This window comes from Equus przewalskii, chromosome 2 (assembly GCF_037783145.1).
Source record: "Equus przewalskii isolate Varuska chromosome 2, EquPr2, whole genome shotgun sequence".
In the NCBI taxonomy this organism is placed as follows: Eukaryota; Metazoa; Chordata; class Mammalia; order Perissodactyla; family Equidae; genus Equus; species Equus przewalskii.
The window spans coordinates 488,752-511,182 of record NC_091832.1 but is presented as its reverse complement, the minus strand read 5'-3'; the positions used below and the strand labels follow the sequence as shown (position 1 = coordinate 511,182).

Genomic DNA, 22,431 nt, shown 5'->3' with positions numbered 1-22,431 from the left:
AGCCGGCCCCTCCGTGGCCCCCACCTCCTCCCTTCCTGCCCCCTGTGCGTCGTCCAGCTGGAAGCCCAGCCCTGCCTCCAACAGCCTTGCTTGGATTTCCCAGATCTTTTTCCAGGGGCCAAGTTCTTAAAAAGTATGAAAGCGGTTGTGTCTACCTTTGACATCACCCTGGCTGGAGAGCCCAGCATGAGGGGCAAAATCGGATCCAAAGATGGCAGTGCCTCGCTCCCAGCCTGACCTGTCCCTAAGGGGTAGCCGATTCTTCTCTGCAGAAGGCTGGCTGTTTCCCTTGGCCGCTGAGCAATCTCTCAGTCGATATAAATCCATCTGTCTGGGAGCGGCTTGATGATCTATAGAATTAGGCTGCATATCATGACTTCAAAAGAACACTGATAAGCAATTTTCACCTTGTTAATTTTTCTCCATGAATTAGTGGAAAGGCTTTCTCTAAGATTGCAGTTAAAATTTAGTGCCTACCCTAAAATTTATATCTTCTTTAAATGCATGAGTCTGAAAGCATTCCATTTCGATAAGTACCCATTTCTACCCTATTTTTATTTAAAAGTCCTTACTCTGTTAAACTTAGATGGACGATGCCTTGGATTCTTCCCAGATGAGTAAAATGGGAGGTGGGGGAGAGGAAGGTAAATGGGGAAAGAGTGGGGAGATAAGCAAGGGCTAGAGGGGGTCCAGTCAGGGCGGCGGCGCTGCACCTGCGGAGGGAATCCTGCTCAGCAAGGCTTGTTTGCTGTTAAATGTTTGGGTTGAGTAAACATTGATACATTTACTTCTTTACTGATGCCCTGTTCTTGTGTCTGGAGCCGTGCTAAAGCAGCTAAAGCATGGGGACATAGGGCCTCCCATTGATGAGATAGAATTATAACAGGTATTATAATACAATAAAAGACCCCAAAATATACATTCATATTGAAGTCGTGACCCTGAGCATCTCTTCTGTGCCAGGCATTGCACGAGATGTTCTCGCGTGTGGCTTCCCACTTGAGAGCGAGGGTGGAGCCAGCCCCATGGTTTCCAGTACCAGTTCCTGCACTGACTAAGTATGCCCCACAAGCAAGGCACTTAACCCCTCTGAGCCTTAGAGTCCTCGTCTGCAAAATGTGGAGAGTTACCGTGCAGCTGGGTGCGCCGTGTGATCATTTCCCACTTCCACAGGGACACACCTAATCTAGTTTCTCCGGTGAAGTCTGAATTTCAGGCACTGTTACTGCACTCAGTTCAGATTTCTGAGCAGAAGTAACTCCAAACGAATGTGAGTGATGCTGTGACGCCCCTGCTTCGTGGTCCCCTTGTCTCTTAATGGGGATGATGCTGTCTTTTCCTGCAGTAGTCATTTCACAAATGAGGCACCTAAGGCATGGGAAAGTCCAGTGGTTTTCCCAAGGTCACAAAGCTGTTAAGCTAGAGCTGAGAACTCGGACGTAGCTCTGTCTGATTACCAGGTGCCTCCCCTCGACACCTCCCTGTCGTGCATGGTTATAATGTGTCCGCAGCGGATGGAGACAGCATGGACTTCGGAGCCATCCGGATGTGGGTTTGAACATCTGCTCATGTGCTTTTTGGCTGTGTGACCTGAGATGAGCTACTTAACTTCTCTGATCCTCAGAGTCTTTGTTCATTGGATTGGGGATGGCACTTCCAGCCTCACAGGGCTGCTGGATAACATGAATTGTGTACACATACCTAGTACAGTAGGCACTCAGAGAGGGGAGGAATTTGTATCGCAGTCTCCTGGCGATAGAAAAGGCCCATGTGAACCACCTGTTTGGCTTTAACGCGTTTGATGGGCAGCTGCAGTTGGTTACAATGAATGAGGGCCATAAAATGCCAGTTTATTATGGTCATGTTGGGCTGGAAATAAATCCCCACCCCCACCCCACTTTGTACCTGGGAGTCGGGAGGGACCTTCGGGGCCAGGGGATTACTCATGGGCTTTCATGTTCTGCGCTGAGGGCGAGACTGCGGTCATGCTGGCATCAGAAAGCGCCTTTGATCTGGCTCAGGTGCTGGGTGCCCAGCGAGCCAGCAACAATAACACCTTTGTGAGGTCTAGCAGAGGTGGAGGTCTGAGGAAACACTCCCAGAGAAACTTCAAGGAACCCCTTTGTTGTGGTTCTGGCAAATAAAACCACCAACTGTCAGGAAAAATTCACCAAACAGAACACAGGGACCAGGGGGGCTGTGGGCTTTTCAAACAGTGGTTTTCAACTTGGTCTGAAGGATTCTCTTTCTTCCTGTCTGCTCATTGCTGATATTTCTGATTCAGTAGGTTGATTGAGTCAAAATTCTCAGGAACGTTGTGCTTGATCCAGCTTACCTCTCTCCAGATCACGCAGAATGAGTGAATGGTTGAATGTCCAAGGAAGCAAATATTATAGGTCCTTAGAAGCCCTCTACCTCCAGGTCCCTGTGACTCCAAGAATCTGGAGAAAAAGGCTGAGGTTGAACGTAAGACTTGCTCATCAGGCCTTTGATGTTTCCGAGGAGACAAGTGTGGGCTGCACGTGATCTTCCTTGCAGATGATTTAATTAACAAGAAAAAATACTGTCCTTTTTTTAACTCTGTGGAAGCAGGCTGCTTGTTCAGAATGAATTACTACCAAGTCACCGAAACCCCAGATAATACCCAGTGGGGTTCGCCCGAGGTCGAAAAGCCGAGGGTCCGAGGGAGCTGATCCCCGCACGGCGCCCGCGCCCCTCCTCTGCTCCCGAGTCAGGTTGTAACTTGGCAACTTGTCATCCCATTGGCATGTCTGGTGGAGAGAGGACCCTGGGAAGGGGGTGGGGAAGTACTGAGAGGTAAGGTTTGGGCACAACAATTGTTGTGAGAGCTGGGAATTAAATCCTCATCTTAAACCGCTCAGAACTGAGTTTTCTGCACAATCTTAGGAAAATGTAAGGATGTTGGTTCCCTATCACTTAGTGGGCTTGGACCCTCAAGACAGGCTCATACTGGCCCCACCACTCGCCATGTGAGTTTAGATAAGAGACTTCATCTTTCGGTGCCTCAGTTTCTTCTTCTGTTAAATGTGGATGATAATGTCTACCTATAAAGTTGTCTTGAGTAATAAATGAGGTGATCTTTCACGGTAAACAGCTTGGAACTGTACCTAGCACAAAATACTATTAAAAAGTATTCATTAAGGCTAGAATGTTCCATGTGGTCCTGGAGTAGAATTAGGGACTTCAGGATGAACTCATGTTTGGCTTAATCTAGGTACAGATGGATACATATAGAAGTATTTATAGGCGTGTGTAGGTAGGTGTTTTTACTACCCCATATGCTGCATGTGTTTCCCGGCTCTGACAGCTGAGAGGCCCAGAAGCACGAGCAACCCGCCACTGGTTGTTCCAAGCATGCTGGGTGCCCAGGCCCTGCTATCTGATACCATTCTACAGTAAAAAGAACCATGACTCCTCGGAGAAATGGTTGATTCTCAGACCGGGGCAGGAAATAGACAAGGTGAACCTGGAGCATCTCGTAGCACCAGAAAGTAAGGAAATGCTGACCAAAAAAAGGAGAAAGGAAAAAGGAGAAAGCGATGGAAGTATGAGGAGCCAGCTGAGGGAGCTCCCTGGCCAGAACTGGAGCAGTGCGAATGCAGAAGAGAAGTCGTGTGGGGTTCTAGCCAGAGCACGACGTAAATATCATGAGTCCATACTGATGTAAATAGATGAGTGAGAGACAAATCTCCCCATGCAGACGAATTCCAAGTGGTTTCTGTGAATATTCTCCCATCAAGGAGGTGGACGTACGTTCCGCTCCTTAAGTATGAGCTGCACATACTGACTGACTTCCTTCCAAAAAGGCCAGTGTGAAAAGGGGGAAAAAGAGTAATTTTGCAGTGGAGAAATCTGACAGACGCTTCCTCAGCCAGGTGGTCAAGGTCAACATCAACAGTGATAGGTCATGTTGTTAATATGTACCACTGAGGTGATGTGATGAGAGTGGCACCTTATCCTCCTCCCCAAAACCTATAACCACAGTCTAGTCTTAAGAAAAACATCAGACAAATCCCAACTCAGGGACATTCTATAAAATACCAACCAGCACTCCTCAAAACTGTCAAGGTCATCAACAAACAAGGAAGTCTGAGAAGCTGTCACCGCTGAGAGTGGCCTAAAGAAATGTGACAACTAAATGTGATGTTGTGTCCTGGACAGGATCCTGGAAAAGAACAAGAGCATTAGGTAAAAACTAAGGAGATCTGAATAAAGCGAGGTCGTTCGTTAGTGATACTATGTCAATATCGTTCTTTAATTGTGACATATGCACCTAATGTCAGATATTAACGACAGAGGAAACTGATATGGAGTCTATGGGAGCTCTCTATACCATCTTCACAACTCTTCCTTAGTCTAAAACTATTCTAAAATTAAAAGTTTATTTAAAAAAAATCATTCATTAGATCATTCACTCATTAAGAAAACATTTTCTTCTATTTGCCAGACTAAGTGCTAAGGATATTAAGATAAATAAGAAAAACTGTCTTCACTGAGACAGACAGACAAGGAGGAGGTAAGTGCAGTGCAGAGTGGTTGTCACTATCAAATTCATGACAAGTGGAGGGGGCTCTGGAGAGGGGCCTGCTCAGGTCTGCAGCAGACAGGGAAGTTTTCCCGTAAAATGTGATATTTGCAGGATCCTGCTTTCCCAGCACCTACTGGACACTGTCCCTGCCTCACTAGATTTAGGCACTAGGCCCTGTCCTCGCTCTTCTCCCCTTTGTTTTCGTCATTTGTGTCCACAGCACCACACAGCTGACTTCCTCCACGTCCTGGAGGGGATGTGGGTGTGTGCAGCCCCGTTGGGAACACCGTGAGCCGGGAGGATCGCCTCATGCTTTGGCCAATGATCTTCTGTTAGCACGATGAGAGAGCTGAGAAGATAGTGAGCAAGTGGCCCCAGTTTCTCTGTCTTGGTCTCTTTCACAGGTGGCATTGGCAGAGGACACTGAGAGAGGCATAGAGGGAAAGGAGTCCATAAGGTACAAATGGGACCACTGTTGGACCTAGCCATGAAAGAATCGGGGCGCCGTCTGGGATGTGTCCAGCTCCCTCCTCGTCCACGAGGACTTACTGTTCTCAGCACTCTAGGAACCAGCCTTGTCAAGAGACTCTGTCCTGAGGCCAGCCCTGGGCCCTGCAGCAGCAGAGATTCAAAACAGACTATATGCTAGATATTGATTTGGTAAGGAGAGGGTTGTTGTGGTTCAGGGAGCAATAAGAGACAGGTCATGCCCTCAAGAAGCTCAGGGTAGTGCTTCTCCTGGCATTTGAGGCAGGACGGTTCTGCACTGTGCTGGACAGAGGACCTTTAGCGTCCCTCCCCAGCCTCAGTCATTATGAGGAGACAGCCAATAGTAATAGCTGCCACCATCTATTGAGCATGTGCAGTGTGCTTCAATCCCTGTGCTAAAACCTTTATACTGTGTAATCAGTTCAATAATCTCACTAGGTAGGCACCGTTCCTGTCCCCATTTTACAAGTGAAGAAACTGAGGCAAAGAGTAAGTAAGTGGGTCACACCGCATGCAGGAAGGGGATCCTTGTTGGAGCTCCCCAGGGGTCCTTGGTCTTCCCTTTCAGTTAAATAGCTTCCCTCAAAGGCTCAGAGGCGGAGAGCAGACAATTAAAATGTGGGCAAGTGTTGACGCAGATATCTCACCAAAGAAAAGATTGGAGTGACGAGCACCTAAGAAGATGCTCCGCATCGTTAGTTACTAGGGAAGTGCAAACTCAAACCACAGGGAGATCCGCTGCACGCTGACTCGAGTGGCTGGAGCTGTGGCAAGGATGTGGGGACTTGGAACTGTCACACTGCTGGTGGGAGTGTGAAACGGCACAACCACTTCGGAAGATAGTTTAGCAGTTTCTTATAAAGTCACACCTACTGTGTGACCCAGCCATTCCACTTCTATAAAAGCTAGGCAGGGTTGTCTGGTCCCATATTTCTGGAAGCCCACCAGGAACACAGCAAAATCAGGTGAAACAAGCCCTCTCAGAAGGTCAGAAACAAAAGCTTTTGGCGAGAGTCTGTCAACTGGCCTGAGCCCAGCTTTCCACAAAAGGCGGCAGCTTGCCTGGAAGAATGGAAACAGCAGCAGAGGAAAAAAATAAAATTAGCAGCAATAACAGTAACAGTTAATATTTACTGCATGCTTATCATGGGCTACGAAATTTGAATATATTATTTTATCTATCCGTCATAATAACCTTATGCCGTTATCAGAATTATCCTCCCATTTTCCAGTGACTGAAACTGAGGCTCACAGAGACAAAGTCCACACCCAGGGTCACGTAGCAGTAAGTCCTCGAGATGGGTTTCCAGCTCAGGCTGTTTGATTCCAGAGCTCACGCTCTCAGATCTTAGCAGAACAATGAGATGGAGGCTGTGGGATGGGTTGGCCACGCTCACTTGTGTTTTGTGGGAATGGAGGTCAAATGATTACAAGGCAGATATTTTCCAAAGCTTGATGAGAACTGCAGAGTTAGGGCTGGATCACAACTGGACCACGTGCTTTCGTGTTCCCTTCGTCTCAGTCTCTCACATCGCTGCCTTCCAAGAGGCCACCAATCTAAGGATAACAATAAGCAAAAGCAACATTGCTTGTCAGCATCGTCCCCTGGGAGAGACGTATTTATAAGACTCCACATTTAATCTTCTCTATTTCCCTGCTGCTCTGTGGTCAAGTACTTCATGAGGCCATCGGAAGACATGCAACCGACTTCCCAGCTCATGGAGATGCTTTTGTATTTGTTTGGAAGAGCATGAAATGAAAACCACATTGATTTTTTTCCTTTTCCTACTTACCACTCATCTGCTGGGTGGGCCACTCTGATGCTGTGGCTGCTGAGGGTGACCTCGCAGTTATGGAAATGTTTGTGCTCTTCCAGCAGTTCAGTGTAGATGAAAACGATGCTGCAGATAGCCAGTACAGAGCCCTCATTAAGTGTCAGGCACCCCTGAGGGCCTCCACAAGCGTCGGCTCATCTCATTCTACGTACATTTAATTCAGGTGTTTTAGTATTTTTGCCTTGCTGCATTTCCCTTATTTTTTCATCCCCCTTTGCCACTATTCTCATATACTCCAAGGGCCTCTTTTCTCATACATTAAATTTTCATATTTTTTGTCCCCCGGAGCCATCAGAAGTTTGGAATGGATTCTGCTCTTTCTTCCACTTACCCAGCATTAGAGCACCGGAAGAGAGAGCATCTGAGACGAGAGTCCCCAGCAGACCTGTGAGAAGTTTTTTGAGCTGTCAACACTGAAGGATGGAGATTGAAAGTTACTTCCTAATAAACAGTCAGTGGCTCCCTACTGCCAATAGGAGAAAAAGTTCAAATGGGGAAACTGAGTAGACATTTTGGCCATGTTCTTATAGATTCAGCATATGTTAAAGTAGAAAGGAACAGGAGTCTTGAATCCTAAGGAGGTGAAAGTTACTGCAATGTTGTCATGTATTTATTTAACTTTTTTACTGAAAGATAATTTCTATACCATAAAATTCACCTCTCCTATTTATTTTTAAAACCTCTAGAGAACTGAGTTTAGTGATGTTTGAGAAAGATTTAGTGCCCATCTGTTAGGTTACACTATGGAATGATACCAGCCTGTGGTCTTTATTATCTTGGGAGGTAGCAGAAAGATACCACAAAGCAGTAAATTCCCCTTTACTTGCACTTAGCATAGTAGCTGACAAATGGTATGGGTCCAGTAAATCTTGGTTCGATAGATGGGCAGAAGGACAGACAGAAATATACCAGTAGGAACCATTAAGTTTGTGGAAGAGCAAATGCTGCCATGCCAGTTGGGTTTCCTCTTCTTGGTGCTTTGGCAGCCATGTGAGCTCTCACTCTTCTGTGAGGCTGTAGATTCCTCTGTGGCTGACTGACGCTTCCCACTTGACGCAGCAGCATTGATCAGTTCAGTCACAAAATTCCATCCACCTGAGAGCTGAGTTTTTCACTGATTTATACCATGAAGCAGGCCAAGAGTAAAAACAGAAAACTGATTGAAAAGTATCCACATCATCCAATTGCCAAATTTGTGTTTGGGCTTTTCAACCATTGATTTTATCTTGTGTGGAACCAGGCGAAGACTGAGCCTTGATTCTGTTGGTTGGGGGCACGTTTGACAGTAGGGCACTTCTGAGTGCTTCATGAGCTGCCTCGGAGCTGCGTGACCCCGAGCACTCCTGGGGCCACCCGGACTTGTGCACCATCATCTGCCTGTGTGTTAAAGTTAACTGAATGCTCCTCAGGTTAGCATGTAACCCCTAGCTAAGAGATTTGCTGTGATCTTGGAAGATAGGACTAGGGTTTTCTGAAATTAGAGAAATGGCCCATGAAAAAGAAGAAGGAGCCCACAGAGAGAATGGTCAATATATTAGTACAGGTATTCAGTCTGCTGTGGTGTGCAAGACGCTAATTTGCATGGACCTGACTACCCCGATAGACTCACAGTGAAGAAGGTTCTGATCCTAAGTCTGATGCCTTCACTCTCCCAATTAAAATCTCTTGGGGAGTCTCCTAGTGGCAGCTGGGCATAGAAGGTCTCACATGATCTGAGGCCTGCCCACCTCTGGCCTTGTCCCCCACTGTCCCTCACTTTTCATCCTACGTTCTAGCAGGTACATCTACCTTATCTGAATTCCGTGGAGACAAACATGTTTGAGAATAGAGACAATCCAGATTTTAGAAAGTTAATACTATATATATAGTATATTATATAGCACTGCCAGTGAGGTCTGGGGCAGCGCCCATAATCAAACACATTAATATTTCTATAGTAAAATTGATGAATTTTCACACAAAGTAGATTAAATAGAGTCTAAATAGCTTGATCAGTTCAGATCAGATTTTACCATCAAATGAATCATGAAAACACTTGGTGTTACAGACGCATTCGATTAAAGAAATCTAGAGCTGTACTGACTCTTCATGAAAAGAGCCTGTGCGCTCTCATTTGGCTTGTGGGCTTGTTGGTTTCTCTGCCTGGAATGGCTGCATCTCCTTTCTATCTGGTGAGTGTCATCATCACCAGAACCATCATCATTATTATAATTCTCATTTATTGAGCATTTACTGTGTTGTTTGATACTTTCAGTAAACTCTGGGGTGGTTCTCATTGTACTGTGATCCCAAATGTCCAGATGAGGAAACTGAGGCGTGGAGAGGTCACAGAGCAAGGAAGAGGTGGAAGTGAGGTTGAACCAAAGCACGGGGGGGCCGGCCCAGTGGCACAGTGGTTAAGTTCGCACGTTCCACTTCTCGGTGGCCTAGGGTTCACTGGTTCGGATCCTGGGTGCGGACATGGTACCACTTGGCACCCCATGCTGTGGTAGGCATCCCACGTATAAAGTAGAGGAAGATGGGCACAGATGTTAGCTCAGGGCCAGGCTTCCTCAGCAAAAAAAAGAAGGGGATTGGCAGCAGATGTTAGCTCAAGGCTAATCTTCCTCAAAAAAAAAAAAAAAAGCACAGGGACCCCAAGCCTGTGTTCTTAGTCACTACGCTATCCTTATGTGTGTCTTCCCCAAAGTCCCAGTTCAAGTGTCACCTCCGTGGGGCCCTCTTCCCTTCTTCCACCATGTTTAGCTAATCGTGCCTCCTGTGGGCCTTCATGGCTCCTTATGCACAGCTTTCGTGCAGCGCATTCTCCATCTTCCCACCAGCTGAGCTCCTTGAGCAGCTGGGGAGAAGTCAACTTCTTGCTCTGTCTCTAGGAAGCATAGTAGGTACTCAACACACAGTTTGTGATCAAGTTACCCATAGAGATATTCTCACAGATAGCAAGTAATTTGTATTCCCAGGGAAATCGATAGTAGACACCAACTCACAAGTTAAAGTATGTGAAATTTGGATCTAAAAAAGAAAGATATTCAAAAAGGAAAAGGCTCCTCAGGTTTATGCCTGGTATGTAAAGAAGAGAAATTTGTTGGGAACAGCATTTCAAGGATATGCAAGGAACATGTTTGTACTTAAGAGGAGTGATAACTAGGATTTACTGAATACTGAGCACATGCCAGTTTCTATGTGACGCAGTCTGAATATAGAATTTTTAATTCTCACAGCAAATATGTGAGCTTAAGAAAAAGATGTAGTAATCATGTTTTAGGTCAGAATAAAGAGTAATACTAATATATTCAGGTTAAACAAAAGTTAAATGTCATTAAGGGGTTGTAGCCTAAAATGGCCCAATAGAGTACATTTCTCCATCTTAGAGTTGATGGAATTAAGGTCAGAGAGATTACAGAGCTCGGATGTGGCAGGGGAGCCAGGTCTGGCTGGGCTCCTGTCTTTTAGATCCATTCCTTGAAAATGTCAACATGGTACCGGAAGTATATCCTGCTGTCCTACTCAGGACTGGGTCTAGTTTTGAGCTCTGCTTTTGGGAAAAGCTGCTAGAACCTGGAAGGAAGCACTTAAGACACAGCTACAATGTTTGAGAGAAAGCGGGCCCCACGAGCACAGCTGGGGATGCTTAAGAGATGGGGCAGTTCTGACTGCTTAAGAGCAACCTTAGGGTTTGCTTTTTTTCTTGTTTATGAAAGTTTTTGTGATCATAAAATGACTAACTCTTTCTTGGTGATTTAGGGTTTGTAAAATGCTTGTGGAATTTGATGCTCAGAATGACTGAGAGAGGCGGTCACAGCAGGCGTTGTTTTCTTTTTCAAAATGCGGCTCAAAGAAACTGAGTGATCTGTCCAAAGTCCACAGCTAGTAAGCAATAGGGCCAAGACTCAGATACATAGTTGAGCAAACCCAAGCCATTTCCACTGCATCCTTAATTGGTTCATCCTCATTTACTCAAATTGAAGGATCCTGCAGCTGGGGACAGTCTGGTCCGTCACAGGAAGGGCTCCTGATCCTGTGTCACTGGTCTGTGTTGTGATTATAAATTCTCCATTGAGCTGCAGGCTGGTAGTTCTAAATTAATGTGCATGAAATGTACCTGGGGAGCTCCTTAAAAATGCGGTGCCTCAGCTCCCACTCGCGCAGGGTCTGATTCCGTAAGTCTTGCCGGGAAGGAGTACATCCGAATCTGTAATTTTAATGTGTGCCCCGGTGATTCTCATCGGGGACTTTCAGAAAAACAACTCTGGAGCTCCTTCAGAGTAGCAATTACATCCTTCTGTCATTGTTGACTCAGTGCCGAGCGGAGCACCGTGTACGTAGAAGGCACTCGAAGCTTACCTGGATGAATGTAAGAGTGAAGCAAATGGATGTAAGATTAATGTAAAATGAAGTAAATCAAGTCAGACAGTCAGTTGGTCCCGGCCAGTTTGGGGCACTCTGGGAGGTTCCTTGAATCTCCATCCTTTCGAAAACAGTCTCTCATGGTGGGCTCAGGTACAGACGGACTGAGAAGTCAAGCTTGGCTAGAGTACCTGGCAGAATCTGCCAACAATTAGAGACTGTAGAATTCTTATTTTCTTGTGAAAAGCAGGATGAAGAGAAACAGCGAGCCACCCCATTTTCAGCCCTGTGCAGACAAACCCAGAAACCAAAGCACAGACAGACCAGGACGCAACAGGAAACCACAAGGCCTGCGACCTTTCCGTGTTGATAGGAAGTCAGAGTTTACTTTTGATGCCGAACCCAAGTTCAGTGTTTAATCCAGCTCTCTGCCCAGCCCTTCTGTGAGCCCAGATGAAAGATGATGCCACCTGGGTGAAAGCATTTTAAAATGTTTGTTCTGATCAGGGCTTGGAGCAAGTTTCTTTTGTTTGTGCTAGTGAATAATTTGGGACACAGGTGCAATGTGGACTTGAGCACATCCGTTGGTCTCCCTGGTTTTCCCTGCGGTGATACCTGAAACCCCTTCTTCCTCTCCAGAGTGACCAGTCCACATCCATTCATAAAGTGCCTGCCTCTGACAGCCATCCTTCCTGCCTGATCTGCCGACCTCTGGGTCCAGGTACATGGAAATGGGACACGGGTGGACACTGAGTATGTGCTCCGCACTTGTTGGATTGACATCCGTAATCTCATTTGATTGCTGCCATTACACTGGAAACTAATCAGCAGGACCCAAATGATCATCATCATTTTGAGATAAGAAAAATGTAATGTAGTAGAAAAGACACAGGTTTTGAAGTCAAATAGACACGTGTTCACATCCAGAATACTTAAATGTTTTTATCCAGAGGACCTTCTTTCATTCGGCCAGTTGATCTGGAGCATCTGCTGTGTGCCAGGCACTGGGTGAAAATGGTGAGCAAAAGTAGACACAGACCTTCCAGTCTAGGGAGGAGATGGATGCCAAGCAAACAGTCACAGAAATGTCTAATTACAGGCCTTGATAAGTACTTTACGTTCATACACTGCTGGTGGGAGTATAAATAGGGGTGATCACTTTGGAGAACAGAGAAGCGTTGTCTGATAAACTTGAACATGCACATGCCCTGCACTCCGCCAGTTCCACACCTAGGTAAAAACCTGGAGAAGCTGTTGCACTCGTGTACTGGTGTGTGCCCAGAGTACTCATAGCATTATTTTTCATAATAGCCCCAAATATGGATCAACCCAAGTTTCCACCAATAAAAGAATGAAAAACTAAATTGTATTATATTCCTACAATGGTGTACGTATTTAAAATGGAGGAAGTACAGCTACCTTAGAACAACATGAATGAATCAAATAATTTTAAGCCAAAGAGGATATGAAAGAAATACAGAAGTATTTTATTCATATAAAATTCAAAAAGAGGCAAGAGAGACATACGTTTTAGGAATGCATATATAGGCGCTAAACCTAGAAAGACAAGCAAGGAAATGCTTGCCACAAATATCAGGACACTAGTTAATTACATGGCAGGGGGTGCTGGTTGCTGAGGAAAAAAGATGCCTTCCAGAGGGACTTTGGGGAATTGGCATTTACCAGTGAGGGATGCATGAGTACTTGTGATCAGTCTTTAAAACGTACATAAAGGTTTTAGACACTCTTCTCTAGGTGTGATATGTGGGTGGGGTAAAGCAGAGGAACAGCCATGGAGCGTGAAGCCAAGTAACGGATGGAGTTGGGTGGTCGGCTTCCGTAAGGCGTGATGTTTGAGCTGAGATACTTGATTGGGTAACTAAGCAGGGTCTGACAGAGAGGAAGGAGGGTTCTGCATGGTGGTGATTGAGAGGAAAGTGGTCCAGAGAGAGAATGCAGCAGGATAATGGGAGGGAAGCTGGCAGACGCAGAGTGGAGCAAGAGGGAGGAGTGATACAAGTTAAGGCTGAAGAAGCAAAAAGGCGCAGGACGTGCTGGGTTGTAAGCTTTATGAAGGACTTTGGTCTTTGTCTTAAGGGAAACTGAAAGGTTTTAAGCACAGTGGGTTACATAAGTGGATTTGTACAAGGGATCGAAATAAATGCATTTTGGACGAAAGTGGATGCTAGGAGACCACATAAAAGGAGATTGGGGGTCTGGGTGAGAGATGATACCATGGTGGCTTGTCTCAGATTATAGTGGGGGAGATAGGGAGAAGTGGATATATTTGAAAGATGTCTAGAAGATAAAATCACTGGCACTTTTAGCAGTGGAAATGCCCAGGTTGCAGCGTGGATGCGACAGAGACTGTCTCACTCAGTCTTCCATGGTTATCTGCTGCCCCGTGAGCATAGACATCTGGACAGACAGCGGCAGGGGCTCGGGCCAGCCTTGGACAGACAAGACTTACAAGAGAGAAGCTTTTTCAGTTAACACTGTCAACCATGTTTGTATATAATCTTAAGTGTTTTGTCCCTGGCTCCTGTTAAAGGTCTCCCCAGGATGTAGCCACGTGAACACAATACTGCTTCTGTGGTAGTCCTGCCAAAAACGCCTAATCAGAGTCTAATCATGAGGAGATGTCAGAAGCCCAGGTGGAGAGGTGCTCCACAGAGTAACCGTACTCTTCAAAAATATCCAAGTCGTAAAAGAAAAAGAAAGACCCAACAAGGGTTCCAGATTAGAGGACACTAAAGAGACTGATGGCTGAGGGCGGCCTGTGACCCTGACTGGATCTCAGACTAGAGAAATGGTTTTTTTCTTTTACTGTAAAGGACATTTTGTGGACAGTTGATGAAATTTGAATAATGTCTGCAGATTAAATGGCAGAATTGTATCAGTGTTTACTTCCTCATGTGATAATTGTGTTATGGTTCTGTAAGAGAATAGCCTTGTTGTTAGAAAATGTATACTGGAGTATTTAGGAGTAAATGGGCACATGGGCATCATATCTGCAACTTACTCTCATAACTCAGAAAAAAATTTTATACACATACCTATACATGAGTATACATATGAAATAAGGATAGAATGCTTATGCAAAACATTGGGAGAATGTAGGTGAAGGGTATATGGAATTCTTTGTTAGTTTTCCAACTTGTTGGTAAATCTGAAATCATTTTTGAATAACAAAATTAACAATACAAAAACAAAGTAATAGCCATGTGAAGGTCCTGCCTATATTTGCTATAACAATGCTGATGAGTTAGTATGTCACTCCTACCTCATATAAAGTCCCACTGGAGAACCTGTTTTAGAATTTGCTGGTTGGAAAAGTGATATTTAATCTGAACTGGTATATTTTCTTCTCTCTCATAATAAAAGCTATGCAGCTGATCATATTTTTCTTCTGACTCTGGAAGACAAGAGACTCCAAGTTGAAGTTTAACACTCAAGCTAAAATGTTGAGCTTTCCGTTTGTCATGTCTCCATCCTTCTTTTCATTAGTTTTGTACTACAGTTTCTATCTGTGTGTGTGTGTGTGTGTGTGTGTGTGTGTGTGTGTGTGTTGGGGAGGCTGTATAAAATACCTTAAACCCTTTGCATGAGTTTCCTGTGGCTTCAGTAACAAATTACTGCAAACTTAGTGGCTTAAAACAAGACACATTTATTTTCCTAAGGTTCGATAGACCCGAAGTCCAGAATCAGCCTCACTGAGTGGAGATCAGCTGTCGGAAGGGCCTTCCTCCCTCTGGAGGTGCTGGGGGAGGATCTTGTCCTTGCTCTTCCAACTTGCGGCCAGCACACCCTGGCTTGTGGCTGCATCACTCCATTGCTTTCTTCTCATCTGTGGTCTAATCTCCCTCTGCACGTCTCTTATAAAGACATCTGTGATTACATTTAAAGGCCACCTGAATAATCCAGGATTATCTCCCCATCTCAGGATCCTTGATTTAATCACATCTGCAAAATCCTTTTTTCTGCAACATAAGGTAACATTCACAGGTCAGGGACTTGGCCATGGGTATCTTTGGGGGGCCATTATTCAGCCTACCACACCCTTTGTGAAAAGAAGTGACAGATATATACAGTTTTAAAGTAAATAAAAATGAAATATATTGGTTGATTTTGGAAATGTAAAGTACTTCTGCACTCCAATTCATGGACAGCAAAGGAACACAGATAGAGCGAAGGGGTCGAAGTCTTATACAGTGACTTTTAACTGCTTTTATGAATTGCATCTCATTTTCTATTATGTTTCCTATTTGGCTATTGCTGGAGCAGGGGAATATATTTGATTTTTAAAAATTGATCTTATACCCACCAGCCTTGTTAAATGTTCTTATCTAGTTAAGTTTTGAAATGTACGTGTGTTATACATTCTGTATGCGTGATGTCATTCACCGTAATTTTTAAGCTGTAGAGCTAGGTGATCTGATGTGGTTAGGATGATCAGGGAAGGCTTCTGGGAGGCAATGATGTTCAACTGTGATATTTGGTTTAGAAAAAAGGGTGGTCCACATATAGGAGACAGGATGAGCTGTATCTGGGAGATCACAGCATGTGCGAAATCTTGCCTCTCTCTTCCCTCCTGTCTACCTTTGGTGGTGGTTGTTAACTTTTGTCTAATTGTGTGTGTCAGGACCCCCAGTATTAGGCTGAACTGTTAGGATAATAAAAGCCAGTCTCGGGGCTGGGCCCGTGGTGCAGCGGTTAAGTGCGCACGTTCCGCTTCTCGGCAGCCCGGGGTTCGCCGGATCGGATCCTGGGTGCAGTCATGGCACGGCTTGGCAAGCCATGCTGTGGCAGGCGTCCCACGTATAAAGTAGAGGAAGATGGGCGTGGATGTTAGCTCAGGGCCAGGCCTGCTCAGCCAAAGGAGGAGGACTGGCAGTAGTGAGCTCAGGGCTAATCTTCCTCAAAAAAAAAAAAAACAAAAACAAAAACCAATCTCATCTTGTTCCTGATATTAGAGGGAATGTATCTGAAATTTCTCCAGTGATCATGATATTTGCTAGAGACTTTCCATAGATATGCCCTTTATGAAATTGAGGAAACGATCTTCTGTAGCATTCAGGACAGATGACCAGGAGCCTGGGCTGGAGTAACCACTGAGGATTCTTTCATTTGACAGTCCCATTCCACAACCACAGAGCCCCATCACTGCAAACCTCAGGAGGGCAGAGGCCGTTGACTCACCGTTGGAGCCGCAGCGTCTGGCACAGTGCCTGGGACTTACGCATTTAACATTTAATGAGTGAATGAATGGAAGATACTTAATAAGTATTTGTTGGATGAATGAATTAAAGTTAGCAAATTATTTTTTAAAGTGAGCCAAAAATCTAGCTGCTTTCCATACCCCTCTTACAATAAATTGAGTTCATGGCACTGTCATTCTTACGTCCTCTCAGCACCTGGCACAGTCAGCTAGTTATTTGACATATGAAGGAATAAATGAATGAGTCAATCACAGAACATTCTGCTGCTGGCTATTAGACTTTGCCCCCAAAGATTCACATTTATTTGAACTGAAGCCAGGTGGTTAATGATGATTTAATCAAGACAAAAGTAAAATACTCTCTTTAATGGAATAAGTGCTTATTTCATTTTGTCCTTAAAGTTGGCCATTCATCTCATGCCGCTGTCTCTCAATCTATATATGTTGTCAGTGAAGTAATAGAAGTGATTATTCTGAATTAAGACAAAAGTATTCACAAAGGATTGTCTTAATGTGTGACTAGAGGGCTCAGAATTCCAGTACTAAATTGGAGAAGGGTTGTGTCTAGTGGCAGCTTCGTGTGTACATGCAAGTAGAGCTGCGTGCCTGAGTGAGGTTACGTACAAATTTATGATGAATAACTGAGGGAGGTTGGTGAGCATAAAACAGGCAGTTAGGTAGGAATGTCTTAGTAGTTTTAAATACTTTCTGGTGGTTCTAATCCTGTATGTGCTTCCCATCTCAAAGGGGATTTCATTTAATAAGTTACTTAACGTAACACCCAATGTTAGAATGTCCAGTGTCCAGAAATTTATTACTTTTTCCTGCCTTGGGACTCAGCTTCAAAGAGCCTTTGATGTCTCCCTGTTGCCTAGAAGGTAAAGGTTAATTTCTTTAGCCCTGGCCAGTGCCCCCAGCTCCTCTCCCACCATGCATGCCCTGCTCCAGCCTCGTGTGACAGCATCTTATAGTGGCCAGTGTGCCCGCCTCCTCTCCCACCATGCATTCCCTGCTCCAGCCCCATGTGACAGCATCTTAGAGTGGAAGAAGTCAGAGGTGAGGACTAAGGAAAGAGGCCAAGGTCAACTGTTGTATCTGAGATAGTAAAGCAAAAAGTGAGAGCTGCTTTGGGAACAGGTGGTAGGTCCACTAACAACGAGGCAAAAGTGTGTGTGGTTCCGGACCGAGGGAGCTGGCCACATCTGAAATGGGACACCATTCAAGAGGATCCACTGAAGGAGCAGTTGGGTTTACCCCTGGAGGCCAGGAATGAAAGGGAGTCGTGAGCAGAGCAGTGGAGAGAGCGAGCTTCAAGCTGACGACAGTGGGTTGCAGGGCGTCCCCAGTGGGGTTGTTAGAGTGAATCACAAAAATCACGTTATGAGAGAGTCCTTTTTGGACACACATCCCACACTGAGGACATATCGAAGCCATATCATGGCCTTGTCAGGTAAGACCTTCCCTAGGCACCATGTCTCCTGGCGGGGGGGGGGGGCGGCAAGCAGCAGCCAGCTAGCCAGCGGAGGAGAAGGCGGAGCGAGGAAAGAGGGAATCGGCGCAGCGAGCCGCCCCCCAGGCGTGGTTCTAAGCCTGAAATAAGCTGTGGCTGCAAGAGGGGGACATCTTCAAGTAGATGAGTTGGGAGTTTAGAATATTACAATAGTGTGTACACAGTTAATGCTTGGAGGTGGACCGAGAGCTTTTTATTATTTAAGAGCATATGAATCCTATGGAGCCATCTGAGATTTCATCCCAGGACAAGGGATCACAGTTTACAGGACAAATTTCACAGGGAGCAGAGACGTGAACAACGCGGCTTTCCCCTGTGCATCTGTGACAGCACAGGTCCTGCTGTAAACCAGGACGTCCACAAGGCTCCAGCCATTCTCCCTTCCCTCCTGCACTCACCAATCTCTTTCTCTACTTCAACATATAAGACCACAACATGCTGTAATAGCTCCCTTCTAAAGAACAGAGAGAGGGAGGGGAAAAACTCTGTTGACTGACTCCACGTTCCACTCCTGTTCCCCGCTTATCTGCTCGTGTTTCCTCTCTGCCCTTGTCTGTCATTTTTGTCCTTGTTCACATGGCGCCAGCTGCACTGATTCTTTGCTATTCACAGGAGATAGCAAGCACATCCCTACCACAGGGCCTTTGTACTTGCCTGACCTCTCTGCTGTATCACTCCTGACTGCGTGCTTCACTCCCTCACTCCCGTATGGTCTCTGCTTATTGTAAATTCACCATTCAGTTCCACCCAGACCACCCTGTACTAAAATGACAACATTTGGCCTCACCACACTACTTAACCTTTCTGTCCTGCTTTATTTTTCTAAATGGCGTTATGACAGCAGACATGTTACCTGTTTGAACGTTCATGTGGTCACAGACTGTAAGCTCCGTGAAGGTGGGACTTTGTTTTTCCACGACTCTGTCTTAGGTACTTCTTAATGAAGGGCCTTTCCACGTGCTGTTCCTTCAGGCAAGAAAGCTTCCTTTTACCCCCTTTCTTACATCCTCACCCTCCAAGCCTGTAAGGCCCTGTGCGTCTGTTCAGACTCCGTTTCCATCCCACCTGCTGTGTGTGGTGGGTGGCCGTGCTCAGGTCCCACCGCTCTCTCAGAGCTCGGCTCTCAGTCATATTTCACTTTACGCAGGTTCATGCTCTGAATCCCCGCATCACGGCATCTCAGACTCACAGCTTTCTTGATTTTTAGGTTTTAGAAGTGACTAACTCAGCCGCCACACGTCTTTCTCATGCTGTCTTTGAACTCCATGCAATGGTGAAAATCCTGAATGCAGCATTTTCAGTCCCTCAGGCCTACCACATATATTTTCCCTTCTCTTTCTCTTTGTCCTCCTCCTTCTTTTCCTCGTTTTTGTTCTCTTCTTCTTCAGCATAAAATACTCCTGAGGCCAGCCCAGGGTCGCAGTGGTTAAGTTCATGTGCTCCGCTTCAGCAGCCAGGCGGTCACAGGTTCAGATCCCAGGTACAGACCTCCACACCGCTCATCAAGCCACGCTGTGGCAGCGTCCCACATGAAATAGAGGAATAAACTTGGATAAACTTTGCATCTCATTTACATATGGCGGAAATGACATTAGGCCTTTGAGAACACGACGTCATTTTCTGTCTTCCCTGAAATGGTGTGGGAGATGAAGCTGGGCAGTCCCTTAGCTCTGTGCCTCCCTACTAAGAGCCCATTACATGTTTGGCCAAGAAGATGGTAATATTTCATGACAAAACCCGGAAAAGGTAGTTCGCACATTCCGCTTCAGCTGCCCGGTTCAGATCCCGGGTGCAGACCTACATACTGCTTGGCAAGCCTTGCTGTGGCAGGCGTCCCTCATATCAAGTAAAGAAAGATGGGCACGGATGTTAGCTCACGGCCAGTCTTGCTCATCAAAAAGAGGAGGATAGGCAGCATATGCTAGCTCACGGCCAATCTTCCTCAAAAAAAAAAACAAAAGGTAAAAAATGTACAGATGAACTCATTTTTTTTCTCATTTTTTCACTTTCTCCCTGTCTCATGCTCTTCCCATGACCCCAGGTGAAGTAATCTCACCTTCCTCTGTGTTACTGTGGTACTTTATTCATGTGTATATTGCTGCACTCATTTTGTTTTATAAAAATGTAGTAAATGTGTGTCTCTGCCACTAGACATTGAGTCCCGAGGGCTGCCACAGTGGCTCATTCATCTGCGTACCCCAGGCCTGGCATGTGACAGACATACAGTAAAAGTTGAAAGAATATATTGGGCTACAGACTGCCCAATCCGGTTGACAGAGTCAGCAGGCATTTGCTGAGTGACGGCTATGTGCTGGGTATTTTGAAGTATTTGGTGTTCTTTACTCCTTATAGTGACCCTAAAAAGCATCATTGTCCCTGTGTGATAGACGTGAGAGAAAGAGTGTGAATGATTTACCCAATCACCTGGCTCTGAATTCAAATCACTTGGAGCCAAATTCTGTGTTCTCTCTCCCTTATTAGAGCTTAAAAGATCTTTCAGGCACCCATTTATAATGTCTAGCTGCCAACTCTGTAACAACATCAAAAATATTTCTGTAACTGCGATTCTCTATTTGATAAACAGAATAAGAGACCCAGAAGGAACTGTAAAGATCTTCCCGTTGAGTGCTTTCATTTACAGGTGACAAAACTGAGTGCCAGAGAGAAACAGGGCCTTGGCCTGTATCTTTCCTACCAGTTTGAATCATATTCTCTTCTCCCTTGCCCGTAGAGTAATTACTCTACCCCCTTAGCAAGTCTGATGGCCCTGTGCACAGCGTGGCCTGTGTTGACCTCTAAACCACTGCACTGTTCTCCTTCACATTCTCTTTGTCCTGCCCTGCTATCCACTGATGCGTCACATGGTGACGTTTGGGTCAGTGCCGAACCCCACGTACAATGGTGGTGCCATAACACTGGTACCACATAGCCTAGGTGTGGAGCAGGCCACCCCATCTAGGTTTGTGTGAGCGCACTCTACGATGTTCACGCCAGGACAAAATCGCCTAACAATGCATTTCTCAAAACATGTCGTCCTTAAGCGATGCATGACCGCTCTGTACTCTCTGCTTCCCCTCCCTCTGCCCGCAGGGCCCTTCCTTGCACTCCTCCTGTCTAACTCCCACTTAGCCTTCCAATCTTAGCGCAAGCGTCATCTCTTCCGGGAAGCTTTCGTACTACATTGGGTGCAGTGTCTCTGTGCCCCTATATACACACCTCTATCACAGTGCGTATTCCGCCATGCTTATTGCTAGTTACCTGGGTTGGTGTCTTCCTTGTTCACATGGCTGTCAATTCCTTCTGTATCATGTACTGGGCACTTCTGTATCACAGTGCCAGTACGGTCCCTGCAGAAAGCTGGTGGATTGTGAATGAAACAATCACTCTCCAGGATTCAGTGTAAAGGGGACGAGCGTTGGAGATGAGGTGGTGTTGGATGCTCGCCTTTTCTGGTCTCTTCAAGGTTTTCTTGCAGACTCGCCCAGTCTGGAGGATCTAAAGGAGCCCACCATTCCGTGATGCCACCACTTTTCACTAGCATCTCTAATGCTTGAGCGTTGCGGAGCTGCGCCAAGCTCTGTACCGAGGTCTGGCATAGCATACGCAGGCCAACCCCCAACGCTGATGGTCTCAGAGTGTCTGATCTTCACTGCCACTGAGGAAAATATGCTTTCAGGTCCCTTTACTTTCTGGTCTGACTACAGGAAGTGTCCCTATGTAACATCTGTCTTCTTACCAGAGTCAAAGTTTTAAACTGAGCGAGGCTCTCTCTGGTATATCATCCTATAGGAGCCCAGTAGGATGATGGCTTTGGGGGAATATAAGGGTGTTCTGACTTCTCTGAAATCATACACATCTCTTCTCAGTATTATGCCAGCAGAAAACTCACTGGCCTTAGAAACAAAATACACTTTCTATATAGGTGAACTTGAGTAATGCATTTGACTTTTCAGAGCTTCCATCTCTTCATTTAAAAAAAAATGAAGGGGCCGGCCCCGTGGCCAAGTGGTTAAGCTCGTGTGCTCCACTTTGGTGGCCCAGGGTTTCACTGGTTCGGATCCTGGGCACAGACCTAGAACCGCCCATCAAGCCATGCTGAGTGGCGTCCCACATAGCAGAACCAGAAGGACCTACAACTAGAATATACAACTAGGTGCTAGGGGGCTTTGAGAGAAGAAGGAAAAGTAAAGTCTTTAAAAAAAAAAATGAAGATCTTTTCTACTTTCTGGAGGTATCTCAAGGATTGGTTGAGCTAGCGTCATGACAACTATCTGAAAACCTTCAGTAGCATGGAGATATCTTAGGGGCATTAGGCGGGCTGGGAGGAGGGGAAGTTTAATGGGGAACGTCCTTGATGTGCGACATTTTCTCCATGGAAGAGCACCTTTGCTTTTGGCAACATGCAAAAACCCTTCTGTGGGGTATTGAGTGCCATGCTGGTGCCCTGATTTGAGTCCAGCTCTGGATGGTTATTGTTACCAAG

General features: G+C 45.7%; 1 protein-coding gene across 36 annotated transcripts in view; it reads left to right on the top strand.

Annotated features, from left to right (window-relative positions):
* The window catches only part of FGGY (FGGY carbohydrate kinase domain containing), a 377,677-nt gene that overhangs the window by 209,138 nt on the left and 146,108 nt on the right, over positions 1 to 22,431 (top strand). The window lies entirely within an intron of this gene.